Genomic DNA, 27727 nt, shown 5'->3' on the forward strand with positions numbered 1-27727 from the left:
AGTTTTAGTCTATAAATTGCTTTTCCAAACTCTATCTCATTTGAGCCTCACTGGATGATTATTTTGATTTTACAATGGACATACCTTAGGATTGGAAGTTAAATTCATTTCCCATGATCCCACTGTTAATTCGTGCTTCTCGCTTTAGCTAAACTATTCTTTTCTCTATTATCTTCCCTCATGCTGTCCAGCTGAATCTCTAACCCAAACTCATCTGTGCATCTGCTTTCCTTCCACAGGGCAAAAGAAGAGGAATATGGTTTTTTTATTTCCTAAGTCACTTTCCTGGATGCTTTGTTTTACATGTAAATCATACCCTTAAAAAATGATATGAGTAGGGAAATATATATATATATTTAAGTCACCTTTTTTTCATACTTGTAGATTTGATCCCTGTTGGCTCAGATGGTAAAGAATCTGTTGCAGTGCGGGAGACCCAGGTTCTATCCCTAGATCAGGAAAATGCTCTGGAGAAGGGAATGGCTACCCACTCCAGTATTCTTGCCTGGAGAAGCCATGGACAGAGGAGTCTGGTGAGCTACAGTCCATGGGATCACAAAGAGTCAGACACGACTAAACATCTAACACCTCACTTCACGTTCTCATATTTAAACAAATCTAAAATGAAGATGTGTTTTGGAATTGCTCTTGACCAGCCACAGTTCTTGCATAATCTTCTTTACAGAAAGGGTATCAGTGGCTTAAGAAAGCATCCTTTTAAGAAATGTTGGGTCACTAGTGCTGTGGCACAGAGGAAAGTAATACTTGCAAATCTTAGACACTGACAACCCAATCAAAATACAACTCAGAATCTAGCTTCTAATGTGAAGAAATTTTAAGAATATCTTAATTTGTTTCCCTTATGTTTTTCTTTTATGAATACACAGTGAGTGATTGCAAGAATTGTTGTTATTGTTGCTTAGTCACTAAGTTGTGTCTGATTATCTGCGATCCCATGGACTGTGGGCCCACCAGGCTCCTCTGCCCATGGGATTTCATAGGCAAGAATACTGGAGTGGGTTGCCATTTCCTTCTCCAGGGTATCTTCCTGGCCCAGAAATGGAACCCGAGTCTCCTACATTAGCTGCTGCTGCTGCTAAGTCGCTTCAGTCATGTCCAACTCTGTGCGACCCCATTCATGGCAGCCCACCAGGCTCCCCCATCCCTGGGATTCTCCAGGCAAGAACACTGGAGTGGGTTGCCATTTCCTTCTCCAATGCATGAAAGTGAAAAGTGAAAGTGAAGTCGCTTAGTCACGTCCAACTCTTCACGACCCCATGGACTGTAGCCCACCAGGCTCCTCCGTCCATGGGATTTTCCCAGGCAAGAGTACTGGAGTCGGGTGTCATTGCCTTCTCCACCTACATTAGCAGGTGGATTCTTTACCACTGAGCCACCAGTGCCCAGCCACCAGGGAAGACTGGATTGCATGAATTGCAAGAAAAATCCATGCAAGATACCCTTGCAATTAGCATAAGATAAAAATTCTAAGTAATAAAACAACTTACTGTGGTTCAATTGGCAACATTATTTTCTTAATAACATGTAAAAGAAGGGTGCATATTAAAATTAACATATCATAAATTTGATAAATAAGTTAGTAACTATTCTAGCTTAGACCCACGCTTGAAATATAAGGGCCTCCAATCACCCCTTCTCAAAGTTATACTTTAGCACTTTGTGGGAAGAGTTGAGAGTACAGAGCAGATCAATTCCCAGGCACCTGGAGGTTGTGGTCACCTCACACAAGAAAGAAAGAGCTGCCCAGTGGCCCTCCAGGCTCACCTTCAGACGTAGTGAGTTCCAGTCATTGAGAGTTTTCCCATTTCTTCAATGAAATGAATTGCTATCCTTAAAAGGTGGGGCAACTCAGGGTATAAAGAGAATGAGGATGATACTTTCCCAAAATATTTCAAAAAGATAAGAATATTAAAAATAACCCTTGTGTGAGTCCCCTGGTAGTATAGGATTTGGTGTTTTCACTGCAGTGGCCCAGGTTCAATCCCTGGTCAAGGAACTGAGATTCCACAAGCTGCTCTGCACAGTCCAATTAAAAAAACAAATTATACCTTGTTTATTACATTTGTGCTGTGCTTATTAACTCAGGGGTGTCTGACTCTGCAACCCTACGGACTGCATCCCACCAGGCTCCTCTCTCCGTGGGGATTCTCCAGGCAAGAATACTGGAGTGGGTTGCCATGCCCTCCTCCAGGGGATCTTCCCAACCCAGGGATCGAACCCAGGTCTCCCACATTGCAAGTGGATTCTTTACCATCTGAGCCACCAGGGAAGCCCATTTATCAGATTTATGTGGGATATCTGTAGAGTATGTGGCACATAATAGGCTTAATTCAAAAAGACGCACGTACACCAATATTCGTTGCATCATTATTTACAATAGCCAGGACATGGAAGCAACCTAGATGCCCACTGGCAGATGAACGGCTAGAGCAGTTGTGGTACTTACATACAATGGAATATTACTCAGCCTTAAAAAGGAGCAGAATCGGGTAATTTGTAGTGATGTGCATAGACCTAGAGTCTGTCATACAGAGTGAAGTTAAAAAGAGAAAAACAAATCTAGTATATATGTGGAACCCATATATCTGGAAATCCATATATATGGAATCCAGGGGACTTCACATATGGGTTAGTGGTAAGGAACCTGCCTGTCAATGCAGGAGACATAAGAGATGGGGGTTCAATCCCTGGGTTGGGAAGATCCCCTGGAGGAGGGCCTGGCAGCCCACTCCAGTACTCTTGCCTGGAGAGTCTTATGTACAGAGGAGCCTGACGGGCTATAGTCCTTGGGGTCACACAGAGTCGGACACAACTGAAGCAACTTAGCGCGCACACACACACATATGGAACCCAGAAAACCAGCACTGATGAACCTATTTGCAGGGCAGGAATAGAGGCGCAGACACAGAGGACGGGCTGCGGACACCGACGGGGAAGGCGGAATGACCTGAGCGGGTCGCAGTGACGCGCACACACTGATGTGTGTAAAACGGATCGCGGACGGGAGGCTGCTGGACAGCCAGGGAGCGCAGCGCGGGGCTCTGTGACGCCCTGGGGGGGACCAGGGCTGGGAGGGAGACTCGGGAGAGAGGGGACACGGGGTACTTACAGCTGGTTCGCGTTGTGCAGCAGAGGCTAACACGACATTGTAGAGCAATTATCCTCCAACTAAAATAAATCCTGTAATAAAACATAATGGAAAAGGATGTTTTAAAAAGAATCTACACTTAGCTGGAATCACCTTGCTATAAAACAGGAATTAACAACATTGTAAGTGTTAATAATGGAATCACTTTGCTGTAAAACAGGAATTAAAAACATTGTAAATTATATATCAATAAAAATAAATAAATAAGAAAAAGTTAAAATTAAAATTTTGATTTAAAAAATAAAAATTCTACCTTGTTTATGAGATTTATGTGGGATGTTTGTGAGTATGTGGCACAAATAGGCTTAATAAATGGTCTTTATTGTTGTCAGTATTGTTTACTAATTCAACAAATATGCATCTCATATTTAGTACGCATACTTTCTAGGTACTTGGATGAGATAACTGAAAGAAATACAAGACCCTTTTCATGGGGTTTACATTCAGGCAGAGGAGAGAGAAACAATAAACAACAAATCAGTAAATTAAGTAGCAAGTCGGAAAGTGATAAGAAGTGAAGGGGAAAAAAGGCAGAAAAAAAAGAAAATCCTTTCATTTTATGCTCTTAAGCAAAAATTTTGAGAGAGAAGGAAAAAAAAAAATACACCACTACAAAAATCACACTCAGAGTTTCCAAGTGAGAAATACTGATAAAATTCATGAGTACCTAAGACACATAAATCAAATATGAAGCATTATATCAAATATATCACATATATCAAATATGAAGCACTTACCAGGTGGCTCAGTGTTAAAGAATCCACCTCCCAATTCAGGAGACACATATTCAATACCTGGGTCAAGAAAATCCCCTGGAGGAGGAAATGGCAACCCCCTCCAGGATTCTTGCCTGGGAAATTCCATGGACAGAGGAACCTGGCAGGCTACACACAGTCTATGGGGTCACAAAAAGAGTCTGACACAACTTAGCAACCAAGCAACCACACAACAATCAGAAGTTGACAGCCAAAATGTTTAGGTATCCCTTAAATGTGATTTTCAGAGCTATTAATATTATTTTACTGAAATGACTCTTACTGAATATAATGGCCATTTTAGCTTTGTTGTTGTTTTTTTTAAAATAAACTCCCAAGTGTTGCTAACTCAAGAGTCTGAAACTCCTTCCTCCTTTGCTTTCTCCAGTTAACATCTCCTGGTTCTTCTTCTGCTCACAAGTACCACTTACTGTTATCATTGGCCCGTTTCCACTTTTACTCCACAAGCTTTTCCTGAACTACTTTATTTCATTGATGGTTTCAATTCTCTCCTATGTGCCAATGATGCCTAAAGATGAACCATTTTCCAAATCTCCAACAACCTACTGAATGTCCTACACACAGGTTCACACGGCCCGATCAGCACATCCTGCTGCCCCTCTGCCCTTCCCCGTGTACGTCTCACACTGGTTCTTCTTCCTGTTCTAGTTCTTTCCATCAGGCAAAGCTAATGATGACTTTTTCTTTTCTTCTATTTTAATCCATAAAAATACAAGTTCTTATTCTCTAAATTCAAGAAAGGAGAAGATAGGTTACATTTTGGCTAAAGGAAGAAGTAACCATCAGAATCAGTTTTAAACAAATCCCACTCAATCAATGACAACTTCGCTTCAGAAACCACACTTCTAAATGTTGAGCATTGAGTGACAACTTCTTAAGGTCCAATCAACAACAGTCAACAACTGCCTCACTCCAGTAACTGTGTTTCCATTGCCAAGAGGCAACCAAGCCCTAAAACTCCAGTCAATGGATGTTCACAAATTCATAACCTCCATGCTTCCTAAAAGCAATTTACTTTACAGGGAGACAGCATAGCACAAACAGAGAAAACTCTTCTCTAACAAGCAATAAATTCAGCTTTTTGTTTTATATATTAAGTGATGCATTCTTCCTTTGAACCCCAAATCAGTTTTTAAATTCTATTAATTCTACCTACAATCTATTTCTCAATTTTCTCCCCATTCCTCTCCATTGTTGTGACTCTTCTTCAGTTCAGTTCAGTTCCGTTCAACTGCTCAGTCATGTTCAACTCTTTGTGACCCCATGGACTGCAGCACGCCAGGCCTCCCTGTCCATCACCAACTTCCAGAGCTTGCTCAAACTCATGTCCATTGAGTCTGTGATGCCATCCAACCATCTCATCCTCTGTTGTCCCCTTCTCCTCCCACCTTCAATCTTTCCCAGCATCAGGGTCTTTTCAAATGAGTCAGCTCTTCACATCAGGTGGCCAAAGTATTGGAGTTTCAGCTTCAACATCAGTCCTTCCAGTGAACACCCAGGATTGATCTCCTTTAGGATGGACTGGTTGGATCCTCTTGCAGTCCAAGGAACTCTCAAGAGTCTTCTCCAACACCACAGTTCAAAAGCATCAATTCTTCGGTGCTCAGCTTTCTTTATTGTCCAACTCTCACATCCATACATAACTACTGGAAAAACCATAGCCTTGACTAGCTGAACCTTTGTTGGCAAAGTAATGTCTCTGCCTTTTAGTATGCTGTTTAGGTTCATCATAACTTTTCTTCCAAGGAGCAAGAGTCTTTTAATTTCATGGCTGCAATCACCTTCTGCAGTGATTTTGGAGCCCCCCAAAATAAAGTCTGTCAGCTTCCATTGTTTCTCCATCTATTTGCCATGAAGTGATGGGACCAGATACCGTGATCTTAGTTTTCTGAATGTTGAGTTTTAAGACTCTTCTTCACCTCTCCTAATTATTGTTCAGTCTACATAGCATCCAATTCCTCTCCCAGTATTTAACTTTCTTCGATGTAATCTGTTAATGGGGTTCCCCTGCTGAAAATCATTCTGTGCTCTCTTATTGTCTATACAAAACCCTCACCATGTTTCTAACCTCAACATTTTTAAAATTTTCTAATGCCCTTTGTAGTTTTAGTTGCACTCATTCTACATACTAGCAAAGTGAAAGTGAAAGTGAAGTCGATCAGTCGTGCCCAACTCTTTGCGACCCCATGGACTGTAGCCCATGGAATTTTCCAGGCAAGAGTACTAGCAAAGTAATGCTTAAAATTCTCCAAGCAAGGTTTCAACAGTACGTGGACTGTGAAATTCCAGATGTTCAAGCTGGATTTAGAAAATGCAGAGGAACCAGAGATCAAATTGCCAACATCTGTTGGATCAGAGAAAAAGCAAGGAAATTCCATAAAAACATCTACTTCTGCTTTATTGACTATGCCAAAGCCTCTTACTGTGTGGATCACAACAAACTGAAAAATTCGTAAAGACATAGGAATACCAGACCACCTGACCTGCCTCCTGAGAAATTTGTATGCAGGTCAAGGAACAACAGTTGGAACTGGACATGGATGGACTGGCTCCAAATTGGGAAAGAAGTATATCAAGGCTGTATATTGTCACCCTGCTTATTGAACTTATATGCAGAGTATAGCATGCGAAATGCCAGGCTGGATGAAGCACAAGCTGGAATCAAGACTGCTGCGAGAAATATCAATAACCTCAGATATACAGATGACACTGCCCTTATGGCAGAAAGCGAAGAAGAACTTTCTGAAGAGCCTCTTGATGAAAGTAAAAGAGGAGAGTGAAAAAACTGGCTTAAAACTCAACATTCAGAAAACTAAGATCATGGCATCTGGTCCCATCACTTCACAGCAAATAGATGGGGAAACAGTGGAAACAGTGACAGACTTCTTTTCTTGGGCTCCAAAATCACCGCAGATGGTGACTGCAGCTATGAAATTAAAAAACACTTGCTCCTTGGAAGAAAAGCTATGACAAACCTAGACAACATATTAAAAAGCAGAAACATTACTTTGCTGACAAAGGTCCATCTAGTCAAAGCTATGGTTTTTCCAGTAGTCACGTATGGATATGAGAGTTGGACCATAAAGAAAGTTGAGTGCTGAAGAACTGATGTTTTTGAACTGTGGTGTTGGAGAAGACTTTTGAGAGTCCCTTGGACTGCAAGGAAATCAAAGCAGTCAACCCTGAAGGAAATCAGTCCTGAATATTCATTGGAAGGACTGATGCTAAAGTTAAAACTCCAATATGCTTGGCCCCCTGATGTGAAGAGACGATTCATTAGAAAAGATCCCAATGCTGGGAAAGATTGGAGGAAGAAGGAGAAGGGGATGACAGAAGATGAGATGGTTGGATGGCATCCCTGAGTCAATGGACATGTGTTTGAGCAAGCTCTGGGAGATGGCAAAGAACAGGGAAGCCTGGCATACTTCAGTTCATGGGGTTGCAGAGTCGGACATGACTGAGTGACTGAACAATAAATAGTTTTAGTCCTTCCTGTCTCTCTGAAATGCCCTTCTCAATATAGATAAGTTATTTTCAACCTTCAGGATCTCTTTTCTGTGAATAGCACTTATCAGTCTTCTACAAAATTTTTCCAGCTCCATAAACAAACAAGTTGCCCGCTTGTCTGTGCTCCAACTCCTCTACATTTCTATCTCTATTACCTATTATATTGGTTTGAAACAGTTTGTTTACAAAATTGTCTACTCTGCCTTCTCTACTTCTTCAGAGTCTGGCCTATAGTAGCATCTCAATAAATGACTGATCAAACTTGGACTGGAAAATTTATTTTTGCAAGTGTATTTTCTTGATTTCCATCTTTCATAAGGTTAAAAAAAAAACTTCTGAAACTATGGAACTACTGAAGGAAAACTGTTTGAGAATATTAAATTAAAATCATGAAGTCTCTAAATCTAAGAATTTTTAACTATAACTTTGGAGAGTAGAGTAATAGAATTTGGCCACTTGGGGAAAAAATAATTTATTGATACTACAACATGCATTTTTAATTAGTGAAAATGTTTAGCTCATTCAAAAGTCCAAGTCAGCTAAAATGCAGGTAAAGAAGTTATTTGAAACACGAGAATGCTACATTTAAAGTTATTTTGTGTCAGTCCTTACTTAGAGAAAAAATTTTAATATATTCTGAGAGTAAATGTTAAAAATCATCTGAAATTTTCAAGAAAATATGCTTCAGTTTTAACCTTTGTTTTTCAAAATAAGTCAGATTCTTCAGAAAATTGTATTTCCCCAGAGTAGCCTTAAAATTTCAAAGTAGCCACCTGATCGTCAATTCTAATTTTAAAGCCAACACCATCTGCTGAAGATTTGGAAAGAGGACTGTTGAAGAAATAACGTTGTGCTGATTTTTCTTAAAGATAAAGGGTGACATTGTAATCATGCGCCTGCCAGCCTGGAGAAGCTCAACTCAGTTGCTGGAACAGAGATCATGCTGTGCAAGCGTGCAAATGGAGTTAGACAGCTCAACAGCAAAGCTCAAAACAACTGAGGAGAAATCAATCAAGTTACAAGTATTGTGCTTTTCTCATGGGCCTGAGAAAAATAACATTATAAAAGAAATGAGGACAATTCAGGACTGAAGACATCAGTGTAGTCATAGACCATAGTTGGTATATCAGTCAATACACTCAAATTAAAACAAAAAGAACTAATACCAAAAAAGAACATAGAAAATTAGTCAAAGATTCTATGTAGTTTATATTGATCAATATTGTATTAAATTAACAATAGTTGAGGGCAAGGGAAAGCAAGAAGGTGTGGGATGGAGAGAGAAGTTGGCTCTTCAATTGTTGTTATGAAGCTAATATTTAATTTTTAACAAAAAGAAGTTGAGATATTCCAACATGTAAATGTTGGCCCCAATGGCATGAAGCTAAATTCTGAGTCCTAATCAATGATTTAGTATAGATACTGTGTGGCAGTTTGTGTTTTCAAAAATGTCCACCGCAACATTTCTAGTCCTACCTGCTCTCCAAGAACCTTGCACTCTCTTTGGATCTGGGCAGGACATAATGTGATGAAGTCCAAACTAGTCCACACAGAGAGTCCATATAGGGAGCAGCTAACAGCTTGGGACTTCAACATTAGATAAGAAAACGTAAGAATCAAGCAACATCATAGTAGTTATCTACTGCGGCATAACAAAGTAGAACAAACTATGTCAGCCTAAAACTATAAATGTTTATTATTTTGTGCAGCTTCTATGGTTTAGCAATCCAGGGGAGGTTTAGCTGAGTGACTCTAGTTCAAGGTCTCATGAAGTTACAGTCAAGATATCAGCAGAGGTTCAATCATCTGAAGGCCTGACCAGGGCAAAAAATCTGCTTCCAATGTGGCTCATTCCCATTCCTCGCAAGTTAATGCTGGATATTAGTAGGGAATTCAGTTCCTTACCTAGCTGTCCATCCACAGGGCTACTTGAGTATCCTTCCAACATGACAATTGACTTTCCCTGGGCAAATGATTCCAGACAAAACAAGATGGAAGCTATGATGTCTTTTATGACCTAACCTAATAATGCACACTTCATCATTTTCATACTATCTGGTTTGTTACACAAATCAGCCTAATTTACTGTGGGAGGGGAATGCACAAAGGCATGAATATCAAGACTCAAGAATCATCGAAAGCCATTTTAGAGGCTGCCGATTATGATGGAGGTTTAACATTCAAATAATAAGGATGCCTAAAAAGAGAAGTGATGGAACAAATCATCAAAGAAATATTATAAGAAAAATTGCCAAAATTGAAAACTGTGAATGTCCAGATTGAAATGATTCACCATCCACCCAACACAACAGCTGAAAATAGAACCCCATCAGTAAAAACCACCATGAAATTTCAGGATACTAAGAAAAAAAGCAAGCCTCCAGGTAGGGGATTGGAAGAAAGAAGCCCACCTACAGAGGACCAGGAAACAACAGCTTCACACGATCAGCAGCTAGAAGTTGGAATCCAGAAGTCAATGCCTTTAAAATTCTCTAAAAGGATTTCCTTGGTAGTCCAGTGTTTATGACTCCATGCTTCCACTGCAGGGGGAACAGGTTCAATCCTTGGTCAGGGAAGATCCCACACATCACATGGCATGACCAAAAAAAAAAAAAAATTCTCAAAGAATTTCCAGCCTGAAATTCTATACCTAATCGAACTGCCACTTAAGTAGGTCAGGAGGGGCGGCCATGAGGGGATACACCTCGTCCAAGGTCAGGAGCAGCGGCTGCGCTTTGCTGGAGCAGCTAAAGAGATGCCCCACTTCCAAGGTAAGAGAAACCCAAGTAAGACACTAGGTAATGCCAGAGGGCATCAAAGGGCAGACACTCTGAAACCATAATCACAGAAAACCAGCCAATCTGATCACACAGACCACAGTCTTGTCTAACTCAATGAAAATAAGACATGCCGTGTGGGGCCACCCAAGACAGACAGGTCACGGTGGAGAGTCTGACAGAATGTGGTCCACTGGAGAAAGAAATGGCAAACCACTTCAGAATTGTTGCCTTGAGAACTCCATGAACAGTATGAAAAGGCAAAATGATAGGATGCTGAAAGAGGAACTCACCAGGTCGGTAGGTGCCCAATATGCTCCTGGAGATCAGTGGAGAAATAACTCCAGAAAGAATGAAGGGATGGAGCCAAAGCAAAAACAATACCCACTGTGGATGTGACTTGTGACAGAAGCAAGGTCCGATGCTGTAAAGAGCAATATTGCATAGGAACCTGGAATGTTAGGTCCATGAATCAAGGCAAATTGGAAGTGGTCAAACAGGAGATGACAAGAGTGAATATCGACATTCTAGGAATCAGCAAACTAAAATGGACAGGAATGGGTAAATTTAACTCAGATGACCATTATATCTGCTACTGTGGACAGGAATCCCTTAGAAGAAATGGAGTAGCCACCATGGTCAGCAAAAGAGTCCAAAATGCAGTACTTGCATGCAATCTCAAAAATGACAGAATGATCTCTGTTCGTTTCCAAGGCAAACCATTCAATATCACGGTAATCCAAGCCTATACCCCAACCAGTAATGCTGAAGAAGTTGAAGTTGAATGGTTCTATGAAGACCTACAAGATCTTCTAGAACTAACACCAAAAAGAGATGTCCTTTTCATTACAGGGGACTGGAATGCAAAAGTAGGAAGTCAAGAAATATCTGGAGTAACAGACAAATTTGGCCTTGGAGTACAGAATAAAACAGGGCAAAGGCTAATAGAGTTTTGCCAAGAGAACTCACTGGTCATTGCAAACACCCTCTTCCAACAACACAAGAGAAGTCTCTACACATGAACATCACCAGATGGTCAATACTGAAATCAGATTGATTATATTCTTTGCAGCCGAAGATGGAGAAGCTCTATACAGTCAGCAAAAACAAGACCAGGAGCTGACTGTGGCTCAGACCATGAATTCCTTACTGTCAAATTCAGACTTAAATTGAAAAAAGTAGGGAAAACCAGTAGGCCATTCAGGTATGACCTAAATCAAATCCCTTATGGTTATACTGTGGAAGTGACAAATAGATTCAAGGGATTAGATCTGATAGAGTGCCAGATGAACTATGGATGTAGGTGACATTGTATAGGAGGCAGTGATCAAGAGCATCCCCAAGAAAAAGGAATACAGAAAAGGCAAAATGGCTGTTTGGTGAGGACTTACAAACACCTATGAGAAGAAGAGACGCAAAAGGCAAGGGAAAAAAGGAAAGATATTCCCATTTGAAAGCAGAGTTCCAAAGGATAGCAAGGAGAGATAAGAAAGCCTTCTTCAGTGATCCATGCAAAGAAATAGAGGAAAACAACAGAATGGGAAAGACTAGAGATCTCTTCAAGAAAATTAGAGATACCAAGAGAACATTTCATGCAAAGATGGCCTCAATAAAGGACAGAAATGGTATGGACATAACAGAAGCAGAAGATGTTAAGAAGAGATGGCAAGAACACACAGAAGAACCATACAGAAAAGATCTTCACAACTCAGATAATCATGATGGTGTGATTATTCACCTAGACCAGACATCCTGGAATGCAAAGTCCAGTGAGCCTTAGGAAGCATCATTATGAACAAAGCTAGTGGAGGTGATGGAATTACAGTTGAGCTATTTCAAATCCTAAAAGATGATGCTATGAAAGTGCTGCACTCAATACACCAGCAAATTTGGAAAACTCAGCAGTGGCCACAGGACTAGAAAGTCAGTTTTCATTCCAATCCCAAAGAAAGGCAATGCCAGAGAATGCTCAAACTATTGCATAATTGCACTCATCTCACATGCTAGAAAAATAATGCTCATAATTCTCCAAGCCAGGCTTCTGCAGCACATGAACCATGAACTTCCAGATGTTCAAGCTGGATTTAGAAAAGGCAGAGAAACAAGAGATCAAATTGCCAACATCTGTTGGATCATTGAAAAAGTAAGAGAATTCCAGTGAGAAAAACTACTTCTGCTTTATTGACTATGCTACAGCCTTTTACTGTGTAGATCACAACAAACTGTGGAAAATTTTTAAAGGCATAGGAATACCAGACCACCTGACCTGCCTCCTGAGAAATCTGTATGCAGGTCAAGAAACAACAGTTAGAACTGGACATGGAACAACAGACTGGTTCCAAATCGGGAGAGGAATACATCAAGGCTGTATTAACCCTGGTTATTTAACTTACATGCAGAGTATAGCATGTGAAATGCCAGGCTGGATGAAGCACAAGCTGGAATCAAGATTGCTGCAAGAAATATCAATAACCTCAGATATACAGATGACACCACATTTATGGCAGAAAGCAAAGAAGAACTTTCTGAAGAGCCTCTTGATGAAAGTGAAAGAGGACAGTGAAAAAGTTGACTTAAAATTCCACATTCAGAAAACTAAGATCATGGCATCTGGTCCCATCACTTCATGGCAAATAGATGGGGAAACAATGGAAACAGTGACAGACTTTAATTTGGGGGGCTCCAAAATGACTGCGGATGGTGACTGCAGCCATGAAATTAAAAGACGCTTGCTCTTTGGAAGAAATGTTATGACCAAAATAGACAGCATATTAAAAAGCAGAGACATAATTTGCCAACAAAGATCCATCTAGTCAAAGCTTTGGTTTTTCCAGTAGTCATGTATGGATGTGAGAGTTGGACTATAAAGAAAGCTGAGCACCGAAGAACTGATGTTTTTGAACTGTGGTGTTGAAGAAGACCCTTGAGAGTCCCTTGGACTGCATGGAGATCCAACCAGTCCATCCTAAGGGAAATTAGTCCTGAATATTCATTGAAAGGACTGATGCTGAAGCTGAAATTCCAATACTTTGGCCACCTCAAGTGAAGAACTGACTCATTTGAAAAGACCCTGATGCTGGGAATGATTGAAGGTGGGAGGATAAGGGGACAACAGAGGATGAGATGGTTGGATGGCATCACGGACTCAATGGACATGAGTTTGAGTAAGTTGTGGAAATTGGTGATGAACAGGGAAGCCTGGTGTGCTGCAGTCCACGGGTTCGCAAAGAGTCAAACATGACTGAGTGGCTGAACTGAACTGAAAGTAGAATAAAGATATTCAGAGTTTCAAAAATGTGCCTCCTTGTACCCTTTCTCAGGAAACTACATAAAGAAGTCTCTCCATAAAATGAGAGATTAAAATAGGAAAGAATATTCCAAGAGTTACAGTAAATAGTAAATAGCAAAAGAGGAGCAAAAGGGTTCCCCAGAATAATAGCAGAGGAAGATCAAATGAAACTTTATGCAGAGATAGAAGAGAGAAGTGAGTCTGGAGAAAAAGGGAGCTAAAACTTCATTTTCCACTTTTAGAAATCAATATATATGGTCTAAAGACTAAAAAATCAAGAAGCATGTATCACAAGTTTGTTATTTAGAGACATGGTGGTAAAGATTAAAATAACAATCAGCTAAAAGCAATCAAACTAGGTAGCCTTTGGGGAGAGGGGAACAATGGAAAGGATATGAGCTTGCTTTTTAAAAAAAAAAAAAATTTCTTGGCTGTGCTAAACAGCATGTGGGATTATGGAATCTTAGTTCCCTGACCAGGGATCAAAACTGCAACCCCCTACATTGGAAATTTAGAGTTTTAACCACTGGACTACCAAGAAGTCCCAAGCTTGCTATTATTTAAAAAGCAAATTTCGTCAAACTATTTGACTCTAAACTATGAACATATGTAACTTTGGATATCTTTTAAAAGAGAAAAACACCCTAGGAAGAGACAGTAGTTCACTTCTACCTTTAGATATACTGATGCTCTGGACATGAAGTCTTGAACTACTGCTGCTGTTCCCGTGAGGGTTGCAGGCCCGCACACTGAGGGCTGCAAGGCAGAATTAGTGGAAACCCCAAGTCCTGGATGGCATCAATGGACCACTGAACTAACCAGCCTTGAAGAAACTGTGCTTGAAATTCTCACTTTGTGAGATGATACCTTTTTTATGGTTGAGCTTTCAGTTTCACACAAGCATTCTTATTAATGATGTATAGTAAGATTAGTAGAACAAAAGAGTGATTAGGCAACAGTGGCTATCCAAGTCAAAATGCAGTAACTTTCTAAAACACAGGGGAAAAGCATACTTCAAGACTTTGCAGAAATTCAAAACAAATGTTCAAGAACTGAGAAGTAGGGTCAGATATGCGACAAGTTAACATTTATTTCCCTGTAGATACCCTTTCTGTGTTCATTCATTTTTCCTGCATGTTTTCAGCCAACATCAGTGCACTGGTCCAAGCTTGGGCTCTGCATGGATGAAAGATATGAATTCTTTTTTTTTTTTTTCAAGTAGTTTCCAGCATGTAGAAAGACAACCAAGCCAAAAAAAAAAAATGAAGTAATGAATGTGACCTCTAGCCTGGAGTGTCTGGAAATGGCCTCAGGTAACCTGGAGGTCACTTCTAAGGAATCAGGAAGAGTGAGTTATGCTTAGGCTACTTTTGAAGATGAGAAGGAGTGTCTAGTTGAAATAGCTCAGGAATAATTCAAATGAATTATCCTTTTCAACATGACCTAAGAAAAGGAATAAAAAGTTTATAGGTTCCAAAAAAAGAAAAGAGTTTATGGGTTGGAGTTTAAGAATAAATAGGAAGGGGGCGGGAGGGAAGAAAAAAAAAAAGAATAAATAGGAAAATGTTATAGCACACAGTGTTTTATTATTTTCTCTTCAAAAAAAATGTTACTGAGATGAAGACTCGAAAACTAGTAGAAAAAGAAAAGTCGAGAATCTTCAAAAATTCTAACTCTGATTGGCTTGTAATTCACTAGTTAAATGTGTTTCAAGCTATTTAGAAGGGAAGAAAAATCAATTCATATTTGCAGTTGTAGCTAAAACTCAGCTATTGTATTAGTCAAAGAAAATCAGGGATTGGTTTATTATTAAATAATTAAAGATTACTTTAAAATCTCCTCATGAATAATTTGGCAAATCTAAGGGTATAGTTTAAATATTTTTCAGTGCACAATCTTGTTTTTCTTTGACTTTGAAATTATTTAAATACAACTCATTTTTCTACTGCTACAATAGTTGCAGAGAAAAACATGCAGGCTAAGGCCAGAAGACCATTTATCAAAGCTGATAATTAATGCTTTGCTGTCTAATTTGCTTGAACCACATTAAGTGTTTTACATATAATAATATTCCATTATTACTTTATGTACTCATTAGTTGTCTGGGTCTCTAATCAGTGGAATGTCAGCCAGCTTTTTTGCCATCAAAATGAGTTTGCCTGTTTAGTTCTTAATTTTGTTACCTTGCAAACAAAGTCAACAAATTGGTATAACTCATATTTTTCTCCAAAATTTCTGTAAAAAACATGTGCTTTGTTTAGAATGGCTAGAAAAGCAAATATTCTTCTGGTTGATATGATGCTTTCAACTGTTTAACAGTGAAATCAGTCTTCTCAGAAGGAATAACAGGATAAATCTGAAGAAATTTAATGGAAATAGTTGATTCAACATTTCATTATCTATATCACACCATGAATACAAAAGGTATCTGTTAAGTTACATTCCGTATGTAATATTGGCATAAGCAATAATAATCATTAACTATCTTACATATAGATTGTCCCAGTTTTGGTGCAACATTTCAGCAATATCATCAAAGACCTCTAACTCTGGCATCCTCAATGTGTTAATTTTTAGGCCTTTAGAATTTTAAGATCTTGTCAACTGACAATCACAAGATGGCTGCAAATCCAGGCATCATATTCTCATACCAACATTCCAAGAAGAAGGGAAAGGATGGATGGATCAGAAAGGAAAAAGCTTGCCAGCAATTGGAAACTGACTTTTCTTTATGGCTTATCACAAGGGATAATTGGCAAAAATCACTGGAATTTCCATAGTTGATACAAACTGTTTTTCATCTTCTAGGGCTGTGTATTCGTTCCCTATTGCTGATGTAACAAAGTACCACACACTTAGAGCTTAAAACAACACAAATTTATTTTCTTACAGCTCTGGAAGTCAGAAGTCCACAAGGGGTCTCGCATGGCTGTAAGCAAGGTGTTGCGAGAGCTCAGTTCCTTCTGGACACTTGAGAAGAGAGTTTCCTTGTATTTTCCAGGTTCTAAGGACTTCCTGCATCTCTTAGTTTATGGTCCCTTCTTTCACATCACTCCAACCTTTGCTTCCGCCATCACACTTCCTTCTCTGACTCTCCTGCCTCTCTTTGTCCCTTGTAATAATCTTTTTGATGACATTGGACCCACCCAGATACCAGACATTTTGCAATATTCTCTCCATGTCAAGATCCTTAACTTAACCCCATCAGCAAAGTCCCTTTTGTAACAAAGGGTAACATGTTCACAGGTCCTGAGTATTGGATAGCGGACGACTTGAGGGTGGGGAACATGATTCTGCCTACCACAGCAGAAAGGGAGGGATGGCTACGGGGTCAGCAACTATCGGTGTTTGCCACCTTCCTTCTACATACCCCACTGCTCATCAGGCTCATTCCCTCCCCTCTACAAGGGTCAGAAAGGAAAGGAAAACAAGCGCTTTGCATGTATTTAACTATAAATAAATATTGTCTCTAAAAGCTATTGGTGATTATAATTTTACTGCAGCAGTGAAAAGTCAGAAAGTGAAAAAGTCAAAAGTCAGACTTTCAAATGTACCTATTATGTTCTATATGCTAGCATAAGAGTGTTAAAATCCACAGAAACTAAAAGTAGAACAGAAGGAAGAGGTAAGAGTTCTTTAGGTAGTTCTAATTGCATCGTTTTGCATACAGACTGGTACAATCCGTTCCAAATGACTGTATATTTTTCCAGCCTCCTTTTATTTTTTTGCTTTCTTTGAAGAGTACTAGTAACCTGACAGCTCAAACCAGTGGCTTAAAGGTCAAAGATTGACTTTGTAGCAAGTCTTCTACTTTAAGAAATAAAATAATGAAATCTCTTTCATAGCGAAAATAATTAGCACAGGCCAAAATTATTCTTCCTGATATATGATGAAGCCTTGAAAAAGAGACTCTGAAAGTTGCTGCTAGCATGAAATCACTCTAGAAGACAAAAAAAATAATTTCCCACAGGGTTTGTTTATAATCATCATGAGGTATTCCCTAACCAAGATGTTCTTGGATAAACGGTGCTTTAGAAGTGGGCATGCAAACAAGGTAGTAGTTTGCCACCAACTCACAATGTAGCCATGACCACAGAGATGCAGAATGCGAAGTGTATGAGAAAATAAATAAGGAAAATGTACTGACACAGCCCAATTTTTCAAAAGCAAGTGGAAAAGCTTTATTCATGGCAGGAGGCTTTTTCAATACCCTCCCTGGCATGCAGTGTTAGAGTTGTAAATCCCTTGGGGAACATTCTTGGAGTCCAGGACATACTGCTCTGGGTCTCATTTCTAAACTCACTCACTCAGCTGGTCACATTTCCACACTCACTCACGCAGATGGTAATAAGCCCATCCCAAGGCCTTCCTCTCTTTGTCTCTCTTTCCCCCAAGGCATACTGCGAAAACATTATTTTTGTCTTGTCATCATTTCACTCCCTCCATTTCACCTCCACCCACAGATCTTCTTTTCTCAAAGACTAACAGCCATCAGTTCGCCCACCTTTTTCAAGCAATTTAGTTTGATCTTCATACTACTGGCTTAGAAGTCCCCTGGGCCTCGGGATCTGAAGTGTTCCTAGAAGCTTTGAAGTAAAGCTACTCTTTAAAGAGTCCTCATTTATTTTACCTGTCAGTCCTGGGTCTTCTTGTAGTCCTCCCTCCCACCTCCATCTGACCCTTCTTTCTCACACGCAGACAATCCTCTCCTTAGCAAACTCAACAACTAACACTCAGAAGAGTGACTCATCATCACTGCCTGAAGTCACCTTCTTAAGAAGGCAAGAGTTAAGCAACATGTAATATTAAATATGAGCTTCAGTGGTGGCTCAGCGGTAAAGAATCTCCCCGCAATGCAGGGGACGCAGGAGATGTGGGTTTGATCCCTGGGTCAGGAGGATCCCCTGCAGGATGACAGAGCAACCCACACCAGTATTCTTGCTCAGAGAATCCCATGAACAGAGGCACCTACAGTCATAGGGTTGCAAAGAATCAGACATGACTAAAGTGACTTATCACAGCACATACACAGTATAATATATATATGCAGTGAAACTAACTATTGACAATAAGACGATGAAAAACTCATCCCTTTGTACAACGTTCTAAGTTGTTTACATAGAAACTCCAAATGGCTTCAGATGGTCTTTGTGCCAAAGTACACATTCTATTCCTCAAAACTTGTAACTTAGGTTTGAATGTTTAAATAAAATTGATTTTAAAACAATTCTTAGTCCTTTGAAGACAAAATCACAGCATGTTGAATCTGAGAAGTCAATTCTGAATATCTTCTTTAAATAAGAAATGGATATATTGCCCCAAGGGTCTTCCCAGGTGACTTAATAGTAAAGAATCCACCTGCCAATGCAGTCTTTGGGTCAGGAAGATCCCCTGGAGGAGAAAATGGCAACCTGCTCCAGTATTCTTGCCTGGGAAATTCTTCAGACAGAGAAGCCTGGTGGGCTATAGCCCATGGGATCACAAAAGAGTGGGACACAACTTAGCAACTAAGCAACAGTAATAACACATTGCGCTGAAAGTAATCCTGGGAAGTCCAGTATTAGAGAACTGATTTCAGGTGTTGAATGAATTCAAGATAAATTTACACTTGATCATTTGAATGTACAACAAATGATCCTGATATCATCTAACTTGTCATTGGATATATGTTTAGCTTTCTATAGATTGCTTTATAGGAAGTCACTTACTGTATTCTTTGATTTTTTTCCATAGTCCTCGAAGTAGTTTGTCTAACATAGGGGTAATGCCTTAACCATCCACAGGCAGTGCTGTTTCATTAAACATGTAATGTGGAATTTGGAATCAGAATTTAGCCAGATTTTCTTTCCTGTTCTTATAACCAATTAGTCCTTCCAATAACCAAATGCTTAAGTAATTTACCAACTTTTTCGTAGATTTTAGCAACTTAGAAATTTGTTATGAAATAAAAAATGAAAATGTTGATTTTACAGTATTAACTTACATAGAAATGTTATAAAAAAATAGCTTAAAATGTAACTCTTTGCAGATGATGATATTATATACAAGAAACCCTAAAGACTCTACTAAGAAACTGTTAGAACTAATAAAAGAATTTAACAAAGTTGCAGGATACAAAGTCAATATACAAAAATCTGTTGCATGTCTATACACTGACAATGAATTATCAAAAAAGAGGAATTAAGAAAATAATCCCATTTCCAATTACATGAAGCATAAAATATTTATGAATTAATGTAACCAAGGAAGTGAAAGATCTATGCATTTAAAACTATAATACATTGATGAAATAAACTGAAGACACAAAGAAATGGAAAGATATTTGGTGTTCATGGATTGCAAGAATTAACATTGTTAAAACAGCCATGCTATCTAAAGCAATCTATAGAAATTCAAATATTTCAATTATTTATTGAATTTCAATTATTTATTGAATCTATAGAGATTCAGTGCAATCTGTATCAAAATTCCAAAGGCATTTTTCACAAAAATGGGGGAAAAAAAACCTTAAAATTTATATGAAACCAAATAGCCAAAGCAATCTTGAGAAAGATGAACAAAACAAGAAGCAACACACTCCCTGATTTCAAATGGTATTACAAAGCTATAGTCATCAAAATAGTATGGTTTTAGCATTAAAACATACAAGTCAAAGGAACACAATATAGAGCCAAAAGTAAATCCCCACTTCTGCGGTCAATTACTTTGTGACAAAGAGCCAAGAATATGCAGTGGCATATCTTCAATAAATGACAGAGGGGAAACTGGATAGCTAATACAAGAGAGTGAAACTGCACCCCTATATTATACAATACACAAAAATCAACTCTAAATTGATTAAAAATTGAATGTAAGACCTGAAACCATAAAACTCCTAGGAGAAAGCATAAATGGTAAATTCTTTGACATTGGTTTTGGTGATATTTTCTTGGATTTGACCCCAAAAGCAAAAATAACAAATGTGACCACTTCAAACTAAAAAGCATCTACACAGCAGAGGAGAGCATCAGCAAAATGAAAAAACAACTATTATGAAAAAACCACAAAAATAGCAAGCATTACCAAGAATATAAAGAAAAGGGAGCCCTTATGCAATCTTGGCAGGAATGTAAACGGGCACAGCCACTATGAAAAACAATGTGGAGATTTTACCAAAAATTAAAAGTAGGACTACCACATGACTCAGCAATTCCATTTCTGGGATATATCTGAAAGAAATGATTGAATACTACAGGGGGAAAGGAAGGGTGGAGGGATAGGGGAAAGGGATACTTAGGGAGTCTGGGACCGACATGAACACACTGTTGTATTTAAGACGGATAACCAACAAGATCTACTATATAGCACAGGGAACTCTGCTCAATGTTACATGACAGCCTGGATGGGAGGGGAGTTTAGAGGAGAAAGGATGCATATATATGTATGGCTCGGTCCCTTTGCTGTCTACTTGAAACTACAACAACGTTGTTAATTGGCTATACTCCAATAAAAAGGAAAAAGTTAAAAAAAAAAAAAACTGGGAAAAAAATGCTTTGCTGAAAAGTTTTGGAGAGTTTGGGGTTTTGGGGGGGTAGTATAAGCCACTGTCTCCTTGAATGCCTCCACAATAAGCCTTTCTCTGTTTCAAAAAATAATACGATAGTGACATTAAAAGAAAATATGAATAGTTTTTTAAACTATTCTTGAGATTGAGAAAGACCTCCAAGTATGTCACAAAATACAGAAACTGTAAAAATAAAGAAAAAGAAGAGAAGGAATCCACCCCCTTTCTTCACTTTCTAGTTCCATTTGGGCCCGAGGGAATGGATGATACCATGGTTGATCTCTTCACTCTTCACTGAATCTAATGCTAATCTCTTCCAGAAACACCCTCACAGATACACCCAGAAGTAATGTTTTACCAGCTATCTGGTCAACCCTTAGATCAAGTTATAACATTAACCATCACACCTGCCTTTCCAAGGTCATGAGAATGCCATCATATACACAGGCACCAAATTAGCAGTGAAGAAGAGGGAAAGGAAATAATTCTGGAAGCCTGATACTTTATCTAAAAGAGACTGGGTTTTTGGCTTGCAAGATCTTAGTTCCCCAACCAGGGATTGAACCCAGGCCCCAGCAGTGAAAGCATCAAGTCCTAACCACTGGACTACCAGAGAATTTCCTAAAGAGATTGTTTTAAAAGAAAAAAGAAAATTTTAACCAGAAAAAACCTAAGTCACTCTTAATTGGGAAGTTTAAGTTATAGTTTCCATACTAGTGTGATAGAGGGTTAAAAGCAATAAAAGAAATCTTCATGATTTGGGATCTGTTAGTTTAATCTCAAAGCCTAGATAATACATGGAAAAGATCTGAACTGAAAAGATGGCAGTGAGAATGGACAGAAAATATCCAGGAATCCAGCTGAATGTAGACAGTATAGGAAAAAAGAAATCTAGGTTTCAAGGTTTCATGTTTGGATGCCTTACTTGACCATGGTACTAGCCCTTGATATGTGTCCTGGCCTCTTCTGAGCTCATTATTGAGGGGTGGAGCTGTTAACTATGAATCTTCTAACTATGTGACAGGGAAGATGTAGGAAAGACAAATAGCATCTCTTTCCCCACCATCTCTTTACCATCCCTTTCAGGGCTGAAAGCTGGTCTCACGGAAATGCTACTTTTTCCAGAAAATGCTGGCCTAAGCTTGACTCTGTAGTTCATCTGTGAAAAATCTGGGGTAAGATTTCAATAATGACAAGAAACTGGAAAACTTAATCTATAAGAGTTGAATCCCTCTCTAAAGCTTGCAGAACCCAGTTTATTCTGGGTCTTGTAGTGGGTACCAAATTAGTGATCCTTCTCACTCCCTGCTAAAAAAAAAAAAAATTCCCTAGTGGTCTAGTGGTTAGGACTCTGAGCTTCCACAGCTGGGGGCCAGGTTCAATCCCTGGCCAGCAAACTAAGCTCCTGCAAGCCACACAGTGTAGACAAAAAAAGAAATTTTTTTAAATAAAACATTTTTTAAAGTTCATTTGTTAACATTTAAAGTAGCCTAGGTATCTACTTTTTTGTATATTGAAAAATCCCCTTCTTTTCTGCTACAGTTTTGCAGTCCATGTACTGACTTCCATTGAGAATGCACTGCTTGCCTTTATAATAATGAGATGATCTTACCCACAAGGATGTCTCTCACTTCATGGTCTCAACCAACAGATTATGTCAGAATATATCACAAGCCCCTTTATATCTATACAAGGCATAAATGCACATAATGCTGACGAACAGGAATAGTTTCCTTGTAGTTTGCTGATTCAAAGCAAAGAAGAGGGCAGATAACTTTGGCATGTTAAGAAGAATGACGCAGTACAAAGACCTGAGATAATAATTTAGGTGAAAAACAGAGCAGGTCCTTGAAGGAAAAGTGGATCGAATTTGGAAATGGAACCTCACGTTTACCCACAGTGCCAAGCTGAATGTGTTAATCAGGCTTCTTGTTTACTGTCAAGTAACCTGGAGTCCTTACATACTAAGCAAGAAAAATAGCAGTAGGTATGTGAGCTGGCGCACCTCTGAATTTTGCTTCCAAGTCTTCCCAAGTGTCCAGTTTTTGTCTGAGAACAGATGTGAACTTGACAATGAAGTTATATGACTCTGACCTGTGCCCTCCTTATTTTCTCTGCCTCTACCCAAGCATCACAGCTTTATGCCCCCACAGATTTTTAATGCCTGAAATTAGACAATAGCTTCATTCAAGCTGATTCCAAGAACAGAAACAAACTCTACCAAGTTTGCACTAGACAACAGTCATCTTAACTGTGGAATGTGATTTGACATAATTTTTCCAGTATAGCAGTCTGATTTAACCAAGTGATAATTTAGGTTAAGTTGCCCCCTAGAGGCAGCCAGAAAGAAAAAAAAAACTAAAACTGTCAAGAAATAATAATAGAAAGTCCAAATAAAAACGTTAGAAAACAGAAAATGCAAACATGGATAACAGAATTCGTCTATTTTACATATTTCCATTTTTCAGAAGAAAGGAGGTAGGATCTTTAATCATCTGTTGTATATAAATATTTACTCCAACTGCTGAGATACAATTTTTTTTAAATTCTGTTCTCCCAAAAAATGACCTGGTAAATTTGTATCACTCAGTAATTAAACTACAAACGAGATGGGTAGAGGCTAAATAAAGACAACAGACAATCAGAATAGATGACTTTCCCAGAAATAAATATCAATTTCTGCATCCACATTTGATTTAACAAAACAGTGTGACTTTTTTATATTGCTAAAATTTTTAAAGTTTTGTTTTTATGTCATTAAGAAACCTTTTGAGTATCACTTCACTATACCCAGTGATCCAATTTAAAAATGGCTTTTAGGGATTTCCCTGGTGGTTCGGTGTCTAAAGCTCTGCACTCTCAATGCTGGGAGCCTGAGTTTGATCCCTGGTCAGGGAACTATTAATAAATCCCACGTGCCGCAACTAAGAGTTTGCCTAAGGCAACTAAAGATCCTGCATGCTGCAACAAAGATCAAAGACCCCATGTGCCACAACTAAGACCTGTCATAGCCACATAAAGAAGTAATCTTTCAAGGCTTTCAATCAAGGCCAACAAGGAGGTGCTGATGCGTTGCTTTATTTGGCATGCATAACGTAGCTGGAATTTTCCATCTCCAAGTAAGAACCTAGTGCAATCCTCATTCCCTGATAAGAGTTCTAAAGGAAAGAAAAGGACAAGTTTAATGATCACTGAAAGCAGTCGGCCTGCAGTACTGTTGACTACAATTTAGATCAGGAAGCAGCCTGCAAGCAAAGCGGGTCTGGTTCCATCACAGTTATTAATATTTTCAATCAACAGTATTTTCGTTTGTGGAAAAAAATTAATGCCAGGTATAAAAGAGGAGTTCAAAAGCTCAAGCTGAAATTAAGAAGTGATTTAGAGAAAGCAGCATAAAGCTGATTTGAAAATGATGCATATTTAGAATCTAGAAAAAATAAGCCTCAGAGTTCATGAGCTGGGAGAAGGGACAGAGCTGGTGATTGACCATTTCTTGGGTAATGATTAATGTATATGAAATGCAATTTACTAACTGGTAAATATTCACTCCTTTCATAGTATAATGGTTTCCATATTCTAAAAGAGATCTCTAAAATTAAATCATCTAATGAACATTTCTTTTAAAACAAAAAGTCACTGAACATTGAAGTTCATATTCTATTGGGTTTCTACACAAGTATGTCACACATCTCAATAAATTTTTAAGATCAATTGCTTACTTGCCCAGTTTGTATCTGTCAGTTGCGGTTACATATATACCACACATCACTTAGTATGTTAAGTGATCAACAACTTGCATGCAAAGCAGCAATAAATATTTTAAAATGAAAAATACATTTCTGTAGTTGTTAAAATTAGATAACTTCAAATTACAAAGAACAAAAATTAATACAATTTGTTCTATGCTTTGAAAATTTCTAGATGTAGCTCAAATTGAGATTTCATAGGGAATTCCCTGACTGAACAGTGGTTAAGATTCCACATTTCACTGACACGGCCAAAAAAATTTAAATTAACAAATTTATAAAAAGTAAGATTTGATGGATGGCAAAACTTCTAGGCCTCACATTTTATCTAAGATTTTGTTAGTAGCCTAATTGTGAATTGTTTAAGTGATACCTGGAAAGCCCATTTCATCTAAAGTTTTCTTTTAATTTTCTGACATAATCCTTGCAACCTCCCTATTCAGACGCTGCTACTCTGAATGCTAGATGTCAATTGCAGTCTAGCCAGGTGCTCGGCTCTATATCGTCTCATATCTGACCCAGACTAGTGGTGGAGTTTGCACTTCAAACATTGCCAGTTGTTATGGTGGAGAGGAAAAAGCTATGGAGGGTCTCACATTGGCTATTAAATGTCTTGATCGTAAAGTGATACATACCATTTCTGATTACAACTAACTCATCCCATGGCTTGGTTGGGTGAGGACCCTCTTCTGGGTCACAGACTTCTCCTTGTGTCTTTACAGAATGGAAAGACCTAGGGATCTTTCTGGAGATATTTCATAAGGGCACTAATCCCATTCATGAAGGCTCAGTCCTCATGACCCATTTCCTCCTAAAGTCCCCACCTCCTAATACCATCACTTTGGACATTAGGATTTTAAGAGGATACAAACATTCAGACCACAGTAATCATCTCACAGAGTCTGTGGAATGTGGGAGTGGCTTAGCTGTGGTTCTGGTTCAGAACCTTTCATGAGGTTTGCTGTTGTTGCCGTTGTTCAGTAACACAGTTGTGTCCGACTCTTTGTGACTCCATGGACTGCAGCACACCAGGCCTCTCTGTCCCTCACCATCTCCCGGGGTTTGCCCAAGTTCATGTCCGTTGCATCAGTGATACCGTCCAGCTGTCTCATCCTCTGATGCCCTCTTCTCCTTCTGAGAAGAAGATTTGTTATTTTTGGTGAACTCCTTTGAGAAAAACAAACCCACAGTCTAGAAGGAGACAATGGTCAATGGTTGCTGCCTAGTTCCTTAACAGCTGGGCCATACACAGGACCAGCCTTCTCATGCCCAAGTTCCCCTTATGAGACCTCCCTGCTCTTGAAGAAGAATAGTTTCAATTCAGTTCAGTTGCTCAGTCGTGTCCAGCTCTTTGCGACCCCATGATCCACAGCACGCCAGGCCTCCCTGTCCATCATCAACTTCCGAGTTTACCCAAACTCATGTCCATTGAGTCGGTGATGCCATCCAACTATCTCATCCTCTATCATCCCCTTCTCCTCCTGCCCTCAATCTTTCCCAGCATCAGGGTCTTTTTAAATGAGTCAGCTCTTTGGTGGCCAAAGTATTGGAGCTTCAGCTTCAACATCAGTCCTTCCGATGAACACCCAGGTTGCTTATTAGACTGATGAGGGTATGAGGGTCCTGGGGAAGGCGAAGCACTTGGATGGGACTGCTCCCTGAGGACAAAGTGGTGGGAATGAGGACTGGATTAAACCATTCTTCAGCATTACAAACTATTCTTCAAATACAAACTATTCAGCCAGTAACGCTGAAGAATGGTTTAATCCAGTCCTCATTCCCACCACTTTGTCCTCAGGGAGCAGTCCCATCCAAGTGCTTCGCCTTCCCCAGGACCCTCATACCCTCATTCTAGTAAGCAGATGTTTGTCCACAAAAGAAAGAATTCTGAAAAATAGCCTTCAGATAAATGTGTAAGGAAGTTGTGATACACATACACAATGGAATATTACTCAGCTATAAAAAGGAACGCATTTGAATTAGTTCTAATGAGTGGATGACCCTAGAGCCTGTTATACAAAGTGAAGTAAGTCAGAAAGAGAAAGACAAATATCATATATTAACGCATATATATGGAATCTAGAAAGATAGGACAGATGATCCTACATGCAGGGCAGCAAAGGAGATGCCGACATAAAGAACAGACTTCTGGACACAGTGAGGCAAGAAGAGGGTGGGGTGATTTGAAAGAACAGCATTGAAACATATATATTACCACATGTAAAATAGATAGCCAGTGGGATTTGCCGTATGACGCAGGGAACACAAAGCCAGTGCTCTCTGGCAATCTAGAGAGGTGGGATGGGAAGGGCGGTGGGAGAGGGGTTCAAGAGGGAGGGAGCATATGCATACCCATGGCTGCTTCATGTTGATACATGGAAGAAACCATCCCAGTATTGTAAAGTAATAATCCTCTAATTAAAAATTTTTAAAAAGAAACAGAAAGAAAAAATTCTGAGAAAGGGAAGATACCAGCTGAAATAAACAACATTTTTTTTCACTCCTGAAATTACTACCATAAAGCAAGATAAAACCTTAAGAGCCATGTGGAGAATTTAAGTGCCCAAATGGTTAGTTATCACAAACTTATAGCAAGATGCCTAATGACTTCCTATTTAGGTTAAAAATATTATTTAAATCGATTAAACAATACAGTTTCACGCTGCTTGTGAAAAATGCTAGGGGTCTCAATGAATGTCTGAATAAAACAGAGAGGAAAAATTCTCATCCAGGATTTTCAGGCAAAAAGGATCCTATCTTTAAAGCCAGAGCAAATTTGCATAGTATTAGGGCAGGACCGAAGAGAAGGCCACGTTGGTTGAAATAGTAAGCTAAACCAACTGAAGAGGGTAAATTACACATGGAAAGTTATTTCTGTTAACAAAAGTAGAGTTTTTTTGAAGGGAAAAAAGTGCTCTTG

Source organism: Cervus elaphus, chromosome 28 (assembly GCF_910594005.1).
Source record: "Cervus elaphus chromosome 28, mCerEla1.1, whole genome shotgun sequence".
NCBI lineage: Eukaryota > Metazoa > Chordata > Mammalia > Artiodactyla > Cervidae > Cervus > Cervus elaphus.